This window comes from Micromys minutus (assembly GCF_963924665.1).
Source record: "Micromys minutus genome assembly, chromosome: 21".
In the NCBI taxonomy this organism is placed as follows: Eukaryota; Metazoa; Chordata; class Mammalia; order Rodentia; family Muridae; genus Micromys; species Micromys minutus.
In genome coordinates, this window is record NC_137956.1 from 3,433,026 (window position 1) to 3,451,883 (window position 18,858).

The window sequence follows — 18,858 nt, forward strand, 5'->3', positions numbered from 1 at the left end:
CATCCATATTGTTGTTCATCACCAGAGGAAGTCAGGACCAGAACTCAAGCAGGTCAGGAAGCAGGAGCTGATGCAGAGGCCATGGAGGGATGTCACTTACTGGCTTGCTTCCCCTGGATTCCTCAGTCTGCTTTCTTATAGAACCCAGGTCTACCAGCCCAGGAATGGCACCACCCAAAATGGGCTGGGCCCTGCCCCCTTGATCACTAGTTGAGAAAATGCCTTACAGCTGGATCTCATGGAGGCGTTTCCTCAAGGAAAGCTCCTTTCTCTGTGATAACTCCAGCTTGTGTCAAGTTGACACAAAACCAGCCAGTACAGGGCATCAAGAATATTTAACAGCTCTCTGGTGTTAATAATGCTGTGTCTGGCAAGCACAGTAATCCAAGCATCTGGGAGAGACAGGTGGATCTCTGTGAGTTCAGTGCCAGCCTCGACTATATAGTGAGTTCCCAGATAGCCAGGGTTATGTAGAGAGACTCTTGTCAATGATAATGGTGATGATGATGATAACTTTGTCCAAATTCATTTGACTATAAAAAATATTTCTTGTGCTCACTTTGGCAGCACATATACTAAAATTGGAACGATACAGAGAAGATTAGCATAGCCCATGCACAAGGATGGCACGCAAATTCGTGAAGTGTTCCATATTTTTACATCCTAGTAAAAACAAGAAAACTCCTAAGCAAGAAAACCAAAAGAAGAAAGACACACAGGCACAATTCTACCTCTAAAAGCAAAAATAGCAGGAAACAGCAACCACTAATCACTACCCCTGACCTCAAGCTATATTACAAGGCAATTGTGCTGAAAACTGCATGGTACTGGTACAGAGATAGACACGTGGATCAATGGAATAGAATAGAAGATTCAGAAATGAGCCCTCACGTATATGGTCACCTGATTTTTGACAAAGGAGCTGTAAACATTCAATGGAAAAAGACAGCCTATTCAACAAATGGTGCTGGTCCAACTGACACTCAGCATGCAAAAGAATGGAAATAGACCCTTTCTTATCTCCTTGTACAAAGCTCAAGTGCAAGTGGATCAAAGATCTCCACATTAAACCAGGTACACTGAAACTATTAGATGAGAAAGTGGGGAAAACCTTAGAACACATAGGCACAGGAGAAAATTTTCTGAACAAAACACCAATGGCTAGTGCTCCAAGGTCAAAGATTGACAAATGGGACTTAATGAGATTGCAAAGTTTCTGTAAGGCTAAGGACACTGTCAAGAAAACAAAACGGCAGCCAACAGATTGGGAAAAGATCTTTACCAACCCCACATCTGATAGAGGCCTAATATCTAAGGTATACAAAGAACTCAAAAAGCTAGACACCAGAGAATCAAATAACCCTATTAAAAAATGGGGTACAGAGCTAAACAAAGCGTTCTCAGTGGAGGAACACTGAATGGCCAAGAAATATCTGAAGAAGTGCTTGACATCATTAGCCATCAGGGAAATGCAAATCAAAACAACCCTGAGATTCCACCTCACACCAGTCAGATTGGCCAAGATCAAAAATTCAGATGACAGCAGATGCTGGCGAGGATGTGGAGAAATAGGAACACTTCTCCACTGTTGGTGAGGTTGTAAACTGGTACAACCACTCTGGAAACCAGTCTGGCGATTCCTCAGAAAATTGGACATAGTACTACCCAAAGACCCAGTTATTCCACTTCTGGGCATATACCCCAGAGAAGCTCCAACATACAACAAAGACACATGCACCACAATGTTCATAGCAGCTCTATTTATAATAGCCAGAAGCTGGAAAGAACCCAGATGTCCTTCAGTAGATGAATGGATACAAAAATTGTGGTACATTTACACAATAGAGTACTACTCAGCTATCAGAAACAATGACTTAACAAAATTCTTAAGAAAATGGATGCATCTAGAGAATATCATCCTGAGTGAGGTAACCCAGTCACAAAAGAACAGACATAATATGCAGTCACTGATAATTGGATACTAAACCCAGAAAGCTCTGAACATCCCAGAAACAACTCACAGACTATATGAAGTTCAAGAAAAGAAAAAAAGAAAAGAAAAAACCATTACGCTTAATCCTTACACACCAAGAAAACTTTGACTAATTCCAGGTTACATCCTGTTTTACATGTACTTTATGCTCGTTTAACTAGTAAGACTTAATGCACACTATTAAACCTTAAAAAAAAAAAACAAAGCACTGACAAAAATGTATTCGTATCCTTTTATACAAAAATGCTTAAAATCTGTACATTTATCTTTGTTTTATAAAATAAAGTTGTTCAATTAAAAATATTTCTTAATAACAGATACACAATTAAATAATGCAGAATCTGAAAACGTGTTGGGATCCTATAATCCAAAGAGTGTGAACTAAAGTGTTAACTTCTTGTACATAGTCAGTCCTTGTTTTCCAATATGTTGAAATGAGTTCTGGGGTTCCCCTTCCCAGAGGTAACATAATTTAAGGGTGCTCAGTTCCTTTATTTAAAATGACACAGGAGAACCATGAAGATGAAGTCTAGAAACAGAGCAAATTGGACCAGGTAAATTCAAAGTCACTGGGCAGGCACTGCTAAGACCTGGGGACAGAGTTACATATGATTCTAGTATGCTGTCTGATGGCTTCTCTCTTACACTGAGCAACGAGTTAGGAAGTCTAACTGATCAGTTAGCACTAGCCCAGATCGTTGACCACACTGAGACAGCTAACTTTGACCAAAGCATAGGGCCAGGTCATGCTGATCAGCTGGGGTTTAATTTCCTGCATGGCTGACCCTGTCAGCCTGTGACACTGCAGGACAGATACCATGTTCATGCAGTGTAGGCACTGTGGAAGGTGACATTCCCAATTGGGTTTTTCTGGTTTCTGGCTGTAGACAATTGTGTGGTCCCTAATGCAATTCTGAGGCTCACCCCAAAATCTAAGGTTGGGGGTACCATGTTGATCTATGACCACATCAACCAATCTGGTAGTTCCAATAGGCAAAATGCCATCAAAGGACCCAGTGATAGAAGATCTGGGGTTCATTTCTCTGCCATATCTGATACTCATGATGGCTGAATGAGGTGGAAGGCTCTCAGATTTAGGAAATGAAAACAATTAGAGCAATATAGTGGAAAGCCACTATATGATGTTGGTAGGGCCACCATTCTGCCACAGAAGCTGGGGACAGAAGCTGTTGGCATACACACAATGTATGAAATTGTCAAGGTTGAGGTCTTCCGGTCTTTGGCTCCTCAGAAACAAGGTCATTGTGGATTATGAAAACCTGGAGAAAGCCAGACAAGAGGAAATCCAAGAAGCTGGGGAACAGCCTGGGTAGAAACTGGACCCATTAGTTTCCCTTCCAGGGGCTAGCATCCCACCCCATGACAATGCCATTTGACTAACCACGGGTGGCCCAGTGATTCCCTGATGGCATCTAAGTAGCTCCTGCTGGAGTCAGTCTCAGTCAGTACCATAAAAGGAAGAAGAGCCGGTGCTCACGTGCTTTATCCCAGCGGATGATTTTGATGCTAGATCCCCCTGTTCGGTTAGTCGCCTCTGTAAGATGGTGTTCTTGTGCTCCTGGGCTTGGATCTGCTTCATCTTTAACAATGAAGGCCAAAGGCCAACTCAGTACCACTTGGACTCTATTTAATACCAGTGTTTTGAAATGAAATGAAAATAAAATTACACAAAATGACATGGTATCTGCACACTCTCCCATTATAGGTGTGCACACTGCCCCATGTATTTTCCAGATATGTGCAACCTGTAGCCCATAGAGAGCTTCCAACGTGGCCCAACATTTTCACACACTGTGACATGATGTTGCAATGTGAAAAGGTTGGACATTCTTCCTTTAAACCGTCTTTATTGCTTATAAAATCAAATGTAAGGTGAACACCCTGTAAGTAGCTGTACTAGTGTATTGTTTAGGGGGTGGTGTACATGTTCAGTACATGATTCATTTTCACAGGTTTGCTGTGAGTAGATGTCTGGACACCTGGGTATAAGACCCATGGTGTGAAGGGGCAGTAATCTTCACTAACACAAGGGGTGCTCTTTCTGGTTTTCACAGAAAACAAATCTGAAAAAGACAAAGTCTAATTATACTTGGAAAAAACTGATCTATTGATCTATTTGTTGGCTAGTGTTTAATAATTCAAAGCACTTCCACTTAGAAAAACATATGCATACTTTTTAATAAATAAATAAAGCCTGTTTCTGTGAATCAGTGCTCGTATGTGGGTACAAGATCACTAAACCTAAACTGAGCACACTGTGCACATCAAGGATCTAGGTTTAAAGCTAAAAGAGAATGTGATGCTCCTTTGCTACTCCATGTTCCCAGTGCCCACTAGAGTCCCTTTTGACTAGGTCAGCTCCCCAGCACGGAGGCATTTGTTAGGAGGCCCACACTGGCTAGGGGCAGGGCTTTACAAAAAAGACCTGGCAGCGTCTCATCTGAGAGTAAAGCCCAACACACATGCATAGCACCAGGAGATAAGACACAACACAAGCAAGACAGAGTCGTGGGAACCGAGTCAACTGTACCCCTCCCGTAAACTTCGTGCCGCCACCTGTCTTGTTATGTTATGTGACAGCATGTTCTTGTGATCTCCATAAACTCTCCATGTACGCCCTGCCTTGACTGTCCAATCATAAATCACCTCAAGAGGTTCAACCTCAAGTGAGATTTTTTTTTTCCTATATCCTCGTCTTCTAAGTTTGCAGTGTTTTCTTTGTCAGCAGAGAGTGCTATGGTGTTCCAACCTGCCCTTTATCAACAGATGCTTTTCTTAATAATTGGATTTCCTTCGTGTGAAGGAAATATATTAAAAATATTTGAATGCTGATAAGATGACTCAGTGGGTGAAGAAGGTGCTTACTGCATAAGTCCGGAGATCGGAGTTTAGTTCCTGGACCCCATGAAAAGATGAAAAAAGACAACTGATGACCACCACGCATGAGGTGTGCACACCCATACATGTACCATACACTCGCAGGCATAATAATGACATTTCTTAAGAGAGTTGAGTGTTCCTCCAGTCCTGGCACTGTCTGTGTCTTCGTTAGGGTTTTACTGCCATAATAGACACCATGACCAAGGCGAGTCTTATAAAGGACAACATATATTTGAGGTTCAGTCCATTATCATCAAGAGGGGAGCAAGGCAGCATCCAGGCAGGCATGGTGCAGGCACAGCTGCGAGTTCTACATCTGAAGGCTGCTACTGGAAGACTGACTTGCAGGCATTTAGGGTTTCTTATAGCCCATACCCACTGTAACACACCTACTCCAATAGGGCCACACATTCTAATAGTGCCACTCCCTGGGCCAAGCATATATAAGCCATCACAGTCTATCGTAATCCTAATGTCTTAAGAAGGCGTCTCATCTTTACCTGGCTGTTTATCTGTTTTCTTTTTTCAGCTCTCTCTAATATTATAGAAGTAGTTATGTTAAATATTAATGTGTGCCTAAGTTGGCTGAATGCTTGCCTCATATTATGAAGCTTGGATTGCATAAAACTAGGAGAGGGGCCATGTCCCTGTAATCCCAGCATTTGGGAGATAGAGATCCAAGTTCCAAACTAGCTTGGTATACATGAGACACTACTCAAAATATAATGAGGTTGGAGAGATGTCTCTGTGGTTCAGAGCACAGACTGCCCTGCCCAAGGACTCTACTTTGGTTTTCAGCACCTACATGGTGGCTCACAACCACCTCTAACTCCAGTTCCAGGGGATCTGATGCCTTCTTCTCCCCTATGTAGGCTGTGCACTAGTGTGGTGTATAGACAGACATACGTGCAGGCAAACATTTATACACATGTTAATAAATGAATACACTTGTATTTTTAAGTATGTTTAAAAGGTGATCATTCTTTTGATGTGTGCTTTCCAAAAGGTAACCATTATCAGTTTGTTCTATTCTTCTGTGTTCTTACACACACCTGTGTATACATGTTCATACCCACACACATTTATGTATTTACATTATAACATGGATATAATCAAATTACTAATATCATACTCTGTTTAGCTTTTGTTTTTTAAAATTACAGCCAATGGAATGTGGTATTTAAAATTTAAATATATTAAAAACTATCAAGAGCTAGGATACTTCTCCCAAACTTGAAAGGTCCTGGGTTAAATTCCCAACACTGCCCATTCCCTCAATTGCGGTGAAATGCACTAAGAACTAAGCTGCTGGGGGCTGGAGGGATGGCTCAGTGGTTAAGAACACTCACTGGCTGTTCCTCCAGATAGCTAAGATTTTCTAGTGCCTACAATCCCAGAGGACCCAACATGCCCTTTGGGCTTTCGTGGACATAGGGCATGCATGTGGTAGGTATACAGATATACATGCAGGCAAAACACCCATACATATAAAATAAAAATTAGGGAGGGAGGGAGGGAGGAAGGGAGGGAGAGAGAGAGAGAGAGAGAGAGAGAGAGAGAGAGAGATTGAAACAGTAAGCTGTCTTTAGCTCAGGAAGCATCCCTGTGAGTTGGCCTAAGAATGATTAATGGAGCACAGGGAAGAGAAGCATGTACAGGGGAGAGAAGTGTGCACAGGGGAGAGAAGTGTGCACAGGGAAGAGAAGCATGAACAGGGAAGAGAAGTGTGCACAGGGGAGAGAAGCATGAACAGGGGAGAGAAGTGTGCACAGGGAAGAGAAGTGTGCACAGGGAAGAGAAGCATGAACAGGGGAGAGAAGTGTGCACAGGGGAGAGAAGTGTGCACAGGGGAGAGAAGTGTGCACAGGGGAGAGAAGCATGAACAGGGGAGAGAAGCATGTACAGGGGAGAGAAGCATGTATAGGGAAGAGAAGTGTGCACAGGGAAGAGAAGCATGTACAGGGGAGAGAAGTGTGCACAGGGAAGAGAAGCATGCACAGAATCAGCCTGAGTCCTGGCACAATCCTCGGGGCAAAGGGAAAAAAATGTCAGAAATGTGGGTCATTTTGCCAAGTTGTCAGAGGTCTGGTGGTGTAGCCCAGCAGATACAGTGCTTGCCCAGTGTGCACAAGGTCCTGGTTTCAATCCTGCCATTATAAAAATGCAACGGTGATGATGTACGCCCGTAAACCCAGCACTGAAGCAGCAGAGACTGGGAGATCAGAGGTCCAGGTCATCCTAGAGTACTCTGTGAATTCAAGTCCAGCCAGGGAAGCATGAGACCCTACTTCATAAACAAATAATATCCAAACCAGACAAACTCAAAACACCCTGAAATGCCTTTTAGCAAAATCGTTCCAGCTGCTTTGTAACAAATTAGGGGGAGGACAAAGGACCTGTGATGTTTGAGAACACCAATGGTGTCCTGCAGATGTTTCTGAACTTAAAACAAAGTGGTTTGTCCACGTGGTGGCCTCCATGTGGCTTAGGTCATGACACGAACTTAACTTAACTGCCTGAGGTCTTATTACAAGTCCAGAGTTGCTAGAGCTGAAGAAACTTAAAGGTAGTAAAATGGCCACTGCAGGGAGTCAGTGCTAGAGCAGCTGAGGAGAAAACTGGCTTTTCCGAGGCCTACCTGGCCACAAAGCTTTCCGGACATTTTTACAAAGTGCTGCTGTCAGGCTGGGATGAGAGCTCTTCCTGTGTGAGCGTGTGTGAGTGTGTGTGTGTATGTGTGTGTGTGTGTGTGTGTGTGTGTGTGCATGTATGAGTGCATATGCAAGTGTGTGTGAATGTGTATGCATGTGTGTGTGTGTATGTGTGTATGTGTGTATGTGTGTGGGAGTGTATGTATGAATGTTGTACTGGCTGGTTTTGTGTCAACTTGACACAAGCTGGAGTTATCACAGAGAAAGGAGCCTCAGCTGAGGAAATGCCTCCATGAGATCCAGCTGTAAGGCATTTTCTCAACTAGTGATCAAGGGGGGAAGGGCCCAGCCCATTGTGGGTGGAGCCATCCCTGGGCTGGTAGACCTGGGTTCTATAAGAAAGCAGGCTGAGCAAGCCAGGGGAAGCAAGCCAGTAAGTGACATCCCTCCATGGCCTCTGTATCAGCTCCTGCTTCCTGACCTGCTTGAGTTCCAGTCCTGACTTCCTCTGGTGATGAACAGCAATGTGGAAGTGTAAGCTGAATAGAAGTGTAAGCTGAATACACCCTTTCCTCCCAACTTGCCTCTTGGTCATGATGTTTGTGCAGGAATCGAAACCTTGACCAAGACAAGTGAATATGTGAATGAGTGTATGTGAATATGTATGTGTGGGTGTATGTGAGTGTGTGTGAATGTGTGAGTGTGTATATGAATGTGTGTATGTGTGTGCATGAGTGTGCATGTGAATGTGTATGAGTGTGTACATGAGTATGTGTGTGTGTGACTGTGTAAATGTGTGAGTGTATGAATGTATGTGTATGAATGTGTGTGAGTATATGAGTGTGTGAGTGTGTATGTGTGTATGTGTGTATGTATGAGGGTATATGTGAATGAGTGTGTGTGAGTGTGTGAGTGTATGTGACTGTGTGTGTGAATGTGTGAGTGTGTATGAGTATGTGTGTGTACATGTGTGCATAGAGAACAGCCTTTATTACATTTCCTTGGGTGCTCTTTTGAAGTAGGATCACTCAGTGGCCAGCAGCTGGCCAAGTAGGGTGGGCTGACTGGCCAGAGATTATAAGGGAACAACTAGCTCCGTCAGCTATTTTTTAAACATATTGATTCTTTGCGAATTTCACATCATACACTCCGTCCCCACTCATCTCCCCGTCCCTTTCTATCTGTCCTCCTCCCTTGCAACCCCCTCCACAAAAGAAAACAAAAAACAAACTTGAAAAAGAAAATCTCACCATGGAAACCACAGTGTGTCACGGTGTGTCACACAGTGTACATCCCCTGTTGGCCAAACAGCATTACTTGCAATGTCCGTTGCAGTGAGTCATTGGTCTGGCTTGAGGCCTCTGGCTTCTGCTACTCTATCAATACTAGATCCTCGCCAGGACTCCTCTCAGACATCCTGGTGTTGTCCTGTGTCTCAGCGCTCCTGCAGTGGATCTGCAAGACAGGCCCTAGATGGGGTAAGCCAACTCAGAGTCCAAGACCTGGGCTTGGGACCAACTCAACTGACACAGTCAGATTTTAATGTAGATTCTGGAGATTGAACTCTGGTCTTCCTGCTTCCTATAGCAAGCACTTTACCTCCTCCCACACCCACCCCATCTGACCTTTTGGTGAATTTTTATAAACTAGTCAGGGTATTCAGCATGATACTGTCATTGTATTGGTTAATTTGATTTCCAACCTATTCTAACTGTGTATCACGTGAGAGTCCCACAGATAAGCTTTTGATAAAAATGTGTCAGGGGCTGGAGAGATGGCTCAGCCGTTAAGAACACTGACTGCTCTTCCAGACATCCTGAGTTCAAATCCCAGCAACAACATGGTGTCTCACAACCATCTGTAATGGGATCTGTGTGTGTCTGAAGACAGCTATAGTGTGTACTTGTATACATAAAATAAATAAATATTTTTTTTAAAAGTGTGTCAGATGAACTTACAGAGAGAACCAATGAGATCTCCTGATGGAATGTGGGATACCAAGGAGCTAGGACAAGAAGAAAGACCTCATGTTTAGCAGGACATAATGAGACCTGGCCACAAACAGCTCTCTATACATTCAGTGTTGCCAGATGTCCACAATTACTCAAAAATTCTTTTGGATGGTTGGTGACTTTTATGTTTCACATGATGTCAATTTAATGCTATTTCCGCTACTGGACCTCCCATCACACACCAGCAGGAGTACAGGGCCTGTGGGGCTGGGTGGAGACATAACCCAGGGAGGCAGGCTGCTGCTTGTAACATTCCAAGGTGTTCACACTCAGTAGTCAGATAGTCAAAGTTTCTGTCTTTAAAGCTGTCTACGTTGAAGAGCTCTGCATGTAAATCAGACATTTATCAAAAGGTATATGTTGTATTCTATTTGTCACTTTGCTGGAGCCAACCTCCTAAGCTGGGGCTGGGAAGAGAGCTTATCTGAGAAAGATGCTGTGGCTCAAGATGTTGTAGTATAAGAACCTGAGTTCTGTTTCCAGTGTACGTAGAAGGAAGACTGGCCAATCAATCTTGCCTAAATTGCCCGAGCTCCAGGCCAAAAAGATACCTTGTCTCCAATAACGAGGTGGGCAAAGGTGTGTTCTGGGGGAGCAGCATCCTAGAGGCTGACAGCTCCTTGAGGTTCATGTGTAATACCCGCAAACCACAAGCACATACAACTCGATGGGAAAGAACCATTAGGATCCCCAGAAAAGAGAGAGGTGGATTGTGTAAGGAGGGAGTTTAAAGATCTAGTGTGGCCAGGCCGTGGTGGTGATACACACTTTAAATCCAGCACTAGGGAGGCAGAGGCAGGCAGATCTCTGAGTTCGAGACCAGCCTAGTCTCCAAACAACCAGTTCTACACAGAGAAACCCTGTCTCAAAAAACAAAAGCAAACAAAAACTAGTGTGAAAGGTGTTTACAGCTCTCCTGCAAGCTTGAAGTTTGACGTAGTGCGAACAGTCACACACAAACACAGGTCACTACTGTGTTGTTTCTAAGACTCCCCTGGGAAAGCAGGCTAGAAAAGAAATAATACAACCCGGAGAAACAATTGGTCAAGAAATGGGGGGGGGGGAGAGCTCAATAATCTACAATCAGGAAAGACGCTAGGACCTGGGGTCCTGCTGTCTGGGGAAGGAGGCACCGTCTGGCCTCCCCTCTAGGTCTCCCTGGTTGGAGGCCTCCCTACTTTGGTTTCCAAGTGTAGGGCAGGACCAAGCGAGCAGCCCTTCCCAAGCTCCTCCAGCTGGTGACCAGAGGTTAAGCTAATGTTTGTGGACGGTCTTGGAGAGCTGGGTGCCAACAGCCCAGCTCAGAGAAATCCAAATATATGCGCCTTGAAACAGTTCTACCCTTCATTACCTTGCTGCCTAGAAGCCTGAAGGCAAAAGAAGTGAATTGGGAAAGCCAGGCAGTCAAATCTTAACCCAGAGCCAGCCTGAGCTCTGGGCCCCATACCCTAGGAGTAAGGGGATTGGGGGTGGGGGATGGGTGGATGCCTGCAGGGCCTGGGGAGGTGGTGGAACTGTCACGTAGGGCAGGACTGGGCTTGGGCGGCGATCCAAGTTGGGTGAGTCACCCACAGGGTGGGAACACGCAGGAGAGGGAGGGGAAGCGGGGCGGCCCGCGCAGGGAGGATGGGGCGGGTATAAAAGCCCCACCCAGCCCAGCCGGGCAGCTCGGCTTCTGGGGAGGCTCTCAGCAATAGGTGCCCGGCCCAGGTAAGCGGGGCGCGGTCCGGTTGCCCGCTATGGCCTGGGGGTTGCAGTGCTGAACTGGGAAGGGGCAGGATCCGGCGATGGGGACCCCCCGGGAGGCACGGCAGGACCCTCCCCACCGGGTGATTTGCGGGCCCTGCAACAGAGTTGCAAAGTGTCCCGCGCGTGACAGTGCTCTTTGCACCCCACTCTGAGGTTTCAGGGGGTGGGGAGTGGGTCGTGCCTCCCTTTGAAGTTTCCTCGGAAGCGGGGAGACCCTGTGTGCGGTGGGGAGCCGAGGGTGCGGCATTACAGACTGCTGAATGCCAGTGGGGGAACTGGGTGTGGCCGCTGGGCAGCCTCTGGCCCAGCTGTGAGAGCTCTGTGGACTCCCCCTCTGCCTTCCGCACTGCGCTCGCTCACTCTGCCCCGTAACTTCTGCAATTCAGGTGAATTTCCTTGCAACATAGAGACGTGCATTTGTGAAGTCAGAGCGGAGTACCTGGGGGAGGCCGGGGAGCACCAGGACCTCAAGTCTTGAGTGCCCTTCTTTACCCATAAAAGAATCTCAGCTCAGTCTTTGTCATGAACTCTAGATTGTCTGTTAGGACAGCGACCTCAGACTTCATTCCTTCTGGGGAGTTTGCAGCTTGGCTCGCTAGAACGTGTGGGGAGTGCAGAAGGAAGTGCCCCCGGTGGTTGTCGGGAACGTTGCGGTGGCTGAGGGGGGGATGCACCAGGAGTCAGTTGATAGAGTCTGTAGAAAAGGGCGTGGTTCCTGGGCTGCAGATTCCAAAGCTGGCGTGGAGGGCTGTGGTTCGGGAAGTTTCTTTATCTATGAAAGTGGTTTCCGAACTGTTTTCTTAGCACCACTCACACTGAGATACTGAAGGTTTCCGAAAACAAGTTCATTCAAAAATAGCTGAGTGCCACACACGGAAAACCGAGTCATACAAAGCCAACAAAGTAACTGTTGCTTGAGACATAGTGGTAATCTCAACACTCAGAAGACGGGGGCGGGGGGGGGGGGTCGCAGCAAGATCCCTTTAGAATCCAGCCTGGGCTACATAGTAAAGTGAGATCCCTGGCAAAAAACAAACAACAAAAAACAAAACAAAAACAAACAAAAAACCAAGAGCTGGTGATCCACGATCAAGCTCATTGGTGCCATAGTAGGTTGAACTTCATTCCCAGAACTGGAAAGAGCTATTCATTCGTGTAGTAGTATGCCATGTTCAACTCCAGCCCTGACGCAACCATGAACTCTTAGAATCCAAGGTCCTCAGCTGGTGACACTCAGTGGTGTAATTAGGTGGGTCCGCAACTTGGACTGGGAGGCCAGTCCCCTGCCCAACCCAACAAAGCTAAGAAGGTGTTTGGAATCCCAAGATAGCACGGGGCAGGGGTGGGGGAGGGGGAGGAGCGGAATGGAGGGGGAGGGGTGGTCTGCGGGTAGGAAGATGTGGGGCTCTTTTCCCCCCACCCTTAGTTTTAAAGATAGTCTTGATCAAATCATGTCAGTTGGAAACGCTTCTCCCCGTTTCTGTTTCCTGTGTTCCTTCTAACGTCTTGCAGCCTGTGTCCCTTGACTTGTTAAGTTGGCTTTGGAGACTTCAGTTCCGCCCACTTCCTGCTAGTTTCAGAGTGTGAAGTACTCATGGAAGTCTGTGGATCTGAGTCAGGGAGTTTGGAGATGGCAGAGGAGACCAGGGCAGAGCCCTGTCCTCTTCTGCTCTCCAAAGTACACAGCTGATCTTAAGCCCAAGGATTTCCCCGGAAGCACCCACCACCTCTGCTGCAGCAGGGGGGAACCCACTAGGTGCGTCTCTCTGTGGAGGGCTTCCTGTTTGGTGTGCTAGAGGTTCAGGAAGTTTGACTAACTAGCCAGGCAGCACTTGAGGCTTTGACAGAGTGCTTGGACTGGTGTCTCAATGTTTCACATCCTGTGTCTGAGCTATTAAAGTACCCTATTGATTGGCATTAAGCAGGCAGCCCTGGTCATTGGCTTCCTGGCTAATTTCTGATTTAAGTAGTTTTCCTGGCAAGGCAGGCACTCTTCTAAATTGCTATTGATTTCTGAGGACTGTGGTTTCTCCCTGCACCTTTAGGCCCAGATAAATATGGGAATTTTTGCTCTAATGCTTGGCTTGTTTCATCAACAACAGGAGGGCCTGTTTCATCAAGCGAAGGTGGTTGGGTTACAAAAGGAGTAGCAGTCACTATGAGCCACTTTAAATATCCACATGTTTTATAAACTATCTTGTAGGTATCCACTGTGCTCTAATCACAGTTAATGGTACTGAGAATACAACAATGGACTGGGCACACACACACACACACACACACACACACACACAAATATGCACACAATGTGCACAAGCACACACTCACAAAAACACACCCTCACTGTTTAGATTTTGAACTTACTGGGAAAAGATAAGTGAATCGATTGGGCAGATAGCAATTTGATTTGAGATTTTTTATGTTTTCCGAAAATTAATATTCACTCCCAAGCCTAGCTGGGTCTCCTTTCCTGGCTTCTTCTGCCCAGTTGGTTAAAAGAACTGGACTGGGAGCTGAGCTTATCCCAAAGAGTCCCTGGATTTACGCTATCCTTCAGAATCGACTGTGAGACTTGAGTAGAAATCGGCTGTCCTCTTTGTCTACCTACAAAGAATTGCTCAGGCCACACCCTTCTCTAGCTGTGGGCCATGAAAGAGGAAATTCCAGGCCTTAACAGAAATTCTTTCCACCCATCCAGTCTGGCATGCTTTTCCTTTTGTTACCAGAGGCAGTGCCCATCCAGTTGTTGAGGGGACTTGTGGTTCTGGGTGGGTCCCCTAATATGATCTCCAGATGTGCCAATGAGGGTGCACACTGGAGCATTTAAGTGATCTGAGCTCACATCATCTTAGGGTACCTGTCTGCAGCACCCCAGCAGTTTAGTTCTAACCCCAGACTTGATGTGAACACTGACCATAGGAATGACATGGAACCATTTGTGTGTGTCCTTTGTCTCCTGGCCACACCCAGCGGACACTAACAGCTCAGACGAGTCACAAGGCCACGTGGGTCTCCGTTCTGCCACCTCTTTGTTGTCTGGCTCTCTGCTTGCTCCTGGCATGGCAGGAGATCTGGGCAAGGTGACATCATAACATTGCCTATGGCTTAAAGTCTTGTGTGAGGGAGATCAAGTTGGAGTGCTCCTGGTGGAGGGGCAGATAGCTGAGCTTGCTGAGAGGAGTTACCTAGGCAGACTTCTGTGGAAGGAGCGTATGTGCGTGTGTGCATGTGTGTGCCTGTGCAAATACTATGCTGAAGGACTGATTGTGTTGTGCAGTGGATAGAGTACTTGTCTAACAGACACAAGCCCGAGATTTCATCCCCAGCACCACATTAAACAGGGAGGCAGGGAGTTGAAGATCATCCTCAGCTACAGAATGAGTTTGAGGCCAGCCTGTGCTAAAGAGAGAGAAGAAACCACAGACTTAAGAGGGAGGAAAGTTCAGGGTGTGGTGGATTAGTTTGAACTTGGACTTTTCTCTGGCAGCTGAGCCCTGTTGGAAGCCTGATATGTGGGCCATGAGACACTGAGATTGAGCTACAGACGCTCAGACTTGTTCCCCAACCCTGAACGAGTTCCTTCCTTGATGGTCTCTTTCCACCCACTCCAGCTCTGACCAGCCAAGGCAACATTGGCAGTACGTGTAGTTGGCAAACAAATATTGATTCAGATCAGACGGTCAGAGGGACAGCGAGCACTGTAGAAGTCTTTTCTGAGCCGGATCAAGGCTGTGGCAGAATTCCAAGAATCCTGGGGCTTAACTTGGCCCTGTGACTCAAGCATTAATCAGAACCATAAAACTAAGGGGGAAAGTATGTGCCTTCAAGAAGGTTCTGTTAACGGAGAATGATTTAACGGGGCGATGGGTGGGGTACAGTGGGAACTCCCCTCCCATCATTCATGCATTTTTATTGTTGTTTAAAATCCCAGTGTGGTTTGTATACTATGGTGTCCAGAACCTACGGTAAGGGCTGTGGTGGGGAAACCCAGCCCTCCGCATTCCCACCCCCACCCATTTTGACTTTAAAATCCTGGTTTGAGGTCATTCCATTCCCTGATTGATTCATCGTGGTGGTTGCTAGGCATCTGTTTTGGGGTAACCTAACAACAGACGTGTCTTTTTAACTACTTTCCAAGTGGGTGTGTCTCTGAAACTGCCAGGTTGGATTCTCTACAAACCAGCCCTGTCAGCTCTTGGTTTTTTTTTTTTTTTTTTTAAGTTAATATCTAGGCTTCCTGGAACTAGTCCTTTTAACCCAAGGAATCCTTTTTACTGTTTTCAGTGCTGCCTGTGAGATTCTTTCTCTTAGGCTTTTTGAAAATGTCTGTCTGGGTTTTCTTTTGCAGGAGAGAGGTTAAGAAGAACTTCATTTGCACTTTTTGGTCATCGTGGTAACTACGGTTTTTGGAACAAAACAATAAAATGTAATAAGATCTAGATATTAGTTGGTCTTTTTTTTTTAAAGACAACCCTATACGTTATTTTTAAAACATATTGTCTATTATATGCAAATGGTTGACTGGCTGACCTGTGACAGCTCCACAGACCGAGTTTCTGCCAAGCTTTGCCCCTGGGAGCCTTGAGCCATCAGGTTAGGTCTCACTTATTAATATTTCCAAGGCCACAGGAGACACTCTGTTCCCTTCATTTAGGGAGGAGCTGAGGCAGGCCTGTTTTCCCACCAGTGGGAGTTGGGCAGAGCCACTTCAGATTGGCTGGAGGGGTGTGTTAGCTTTCAGCCTGCCAGGACTTAGCTGGTTTATTTCCTTAAACAAAAACACCTGCCCGAGAAAGGGCCCTTTTCACTGTATAGCCAAGTCCCAGCTCGCCTTGGGAGCAAAGGTCCTGTATTAGCTTAGCGTTCACATCAACAGATAGCTCACCAGATAGCTTTCTGGTATGCAGGTTGAAACTGGTTGGTCAGCTGGGTGAGACTGAGGTGCTGGGAAGAGAGATGCAGTTCTGGGGAACAGAAGGGGAGGGTGGCTGTGTCTGCAACCTTCCCCCAGTTTTACCTTTTAGAGGAGCTAAGAGTTACTTTAGGGAGGGTCCTATGCAATGTCGACTTTTTTTCTTTTCTTTTTTTGGTTTAAGATAGGATCTCATGTAGCCCAGGTTATACTCAAACTCAATATGTAGCCAGGGGTGAGTTTCCCATCCTCCCAGCTCCACCTGCTAAGAGATGAGATTCTTTAAATCTCGGGTTTTGGTGAATGGGTAAATAAATAATAATTGGTACTGAGTCTAGTCACTTTGGCCCTCCCACCTTCCACCGTCTTGTTAACCAAATTTTGCACCATTCATTCGGGTCCATTGGCTTCCTAACACACTTGCCCCCTTGTTTTCCTGAGATATAACATAATGCTGAGGTCTGCATTTCTTCACAGGGCCCTATTCTCTCCATCCCCAGAGATGACGTGTTCCTCTGGCTAGTGATTCACTCCTCTCAGCCTACACAAATCGGTCTCACCTTTAGGCCCTCTGCTTCCTAGATCTTTGTGATGTTAAAGTTCCATTGAAAAGCCATTGGGGACTAGAGGGCAAAGACAGAGGACTCCGAGATCCCTGCTCTTTTGAGGATCATGGCTAGTCTCTTAAGTGTCTCTCATACAAGCGGTTTATTCCTAACTTTTCTGGTTCCTGCGACCAAATACCTAACTAAGTACAAGCACCTTGAAGGAGGAGGGGCTTATCTCAGCTTACAGTTGAAGTGGATAGATACATGCTAACATCTGGGAAGGCACAGAAGGCAGAAGCTTGAGGAGGTGGGTGGTCACACTGTGCACACAGGCTGAAAGCAGAGAGAATAAAAGCTGGTTCTCAGGGTACTTACTGTCTTCGGGCTTTATGTTTTATGTGTAGTTCATGACAGAAGCTTAGGAATAGTACCATTCCCATGTAAGATGGGTCTTCCCATTCTGATGACCCTATGCTAGCAAACCCCTCACACAAACATCCAGGGGTGTGTTTCCATAGTAAGTGCAAATCTACTCAAGTTCAACCGTGAACATTTTCCATGATGTGTGGGAAGCCGAGACTGAGGATTCTTCGTCTCTTTAGTGCAGTGTCAGTGCATGTTTATCCTGAGTTTGTGGGTCACCTGACCATTGCCAGGGTCTAGCGACTTAACTGGTACCACAAGGGCCTTCTCTGACCTCAAGAGTTGCAGCACATTCTCAGTAATCAAACTAAAGTTTTAGCAGTCATGGTAAGAAGCATTCTAGCAACTTCCCAGTTCCGAGAAACTGCACGTCCTAGGGGTGAAGTGAAGGAGCAAAGGCTGTGTTTTATTTCTAAGCTAAACTAGGGTTGCTATTAAACTTGCATGAGATAGAAAATATTTATAGGTATAGGCCTTATATATTGCTTGTCAGTCTCAGTGACTTTGCGGTTATTATGATATTTTTGGATGTTTTTGGTGCAGAATAGTTGTGATATAAATGTGACATATTAAAAACTGCTCTTAAGCTCATGTTTGGAGGCTACAGAGATGGCCAAGTTGTAAAGAGTGCTTGATAAGTGATGAGGACCAAACTTCAAATCTCAATGCAAAGGGGCTCTCTCATTTAGCTGGACTAGTGAGCCATCTTCCTCCAGAGATCTCCCGTCTTTGCCTCTGGAACACTGAGATCACAGGTGGACTGCCATATCCACCTGGCTTTTAGGTGGTTGCTAGGGATCAGAACTCTGGTCCTCATACCGGCGTGGTCAGTTCTTTATCCACCGATCATCTCTCCAGCTCCAGGATACCCTGTTGTAAGTGGGAGGGAACGGGGTGGGGATGACAGGAGCCAGGGACAAAGTAAACCAATTTGCTATAGACAAGCCAAGGCAAGAAACACTGAGTACTAACTCTTCCAGGGGAATGGATAGAGGGAGGTGTGGCTGCCTCCCGATGCTGATCTTAGAAGGCTGGGCTCTGCCGGAGTTAGAGGAGGCTCTGGCCCTGATTTCTAATTATCTGACAAGATCAGATGGGAGATTGAGTTGGTAACAGCAGGGAGGAGCAACCTGATGAAAGAACAGACGATTGTAAATGCTGACACAGAGAACAAGATTTGTGGGGCTTCCAAAAATCCCCTTATTTGTCCTGTCAAGGTGTCGGGCTGTGGGAGAAGAATTAATGGGAATGGAGAGAGTAAAGTAGTGCATCAGATTGACTCTGATCTGCAGGGCACTTGGGGGAGGGCTCCATGTGGGCAGCCGTCCGAGGAGCACTCAGATCCTGGAAGAACAATTCAGCAGAGCTGGGAAAGAACCCTCATTTATGCGAGAGATGGGGATCTGCTAAGGAAGATGTTCGTTCGCCTGTGCAGGCTTCCGAAAGGCTTTGGGGGTGAGATTGGACTGCAGCTTTCTGGAATTCTTTCAGCCCGGCACCAGTATGCAGATAAAGGTTTCAGTTTATCCTGACACAGAATGTGAGCTGCAATATATGATTTTCTACGATACGTCACATTAAACAACAACAAAAAGTTCAGCGAGATGGCTTTACTAGTAAAGACACTTGCCACCAAGTCTGCGGACCTGAGTTCAGTGTTTGTCTTCAA

General features: G+C 46.0%; 1 protein-coding gene across 1 annotated transcript in view; it reads left to right on the top strand.

Moving 5' to 3' along the window:
• The first annotated feature begins 11,217 nt into the window (after window positions 1–11,217).
• Window positions 11,218–18,858, top strand: part of ANXA2 (annexin A2) — a 36,250-nt gene continuing 28,609 nt past the window's right edge. The window contains exon 1 of the mRNA XM_080934008.1: window positions 11,218–11,267. The gene's annotated coding sequence lies outside the window, so the exon portion shown is untranslated. The remainder of the gene's footprint in view (window positions 11,268–18,858) is intronic.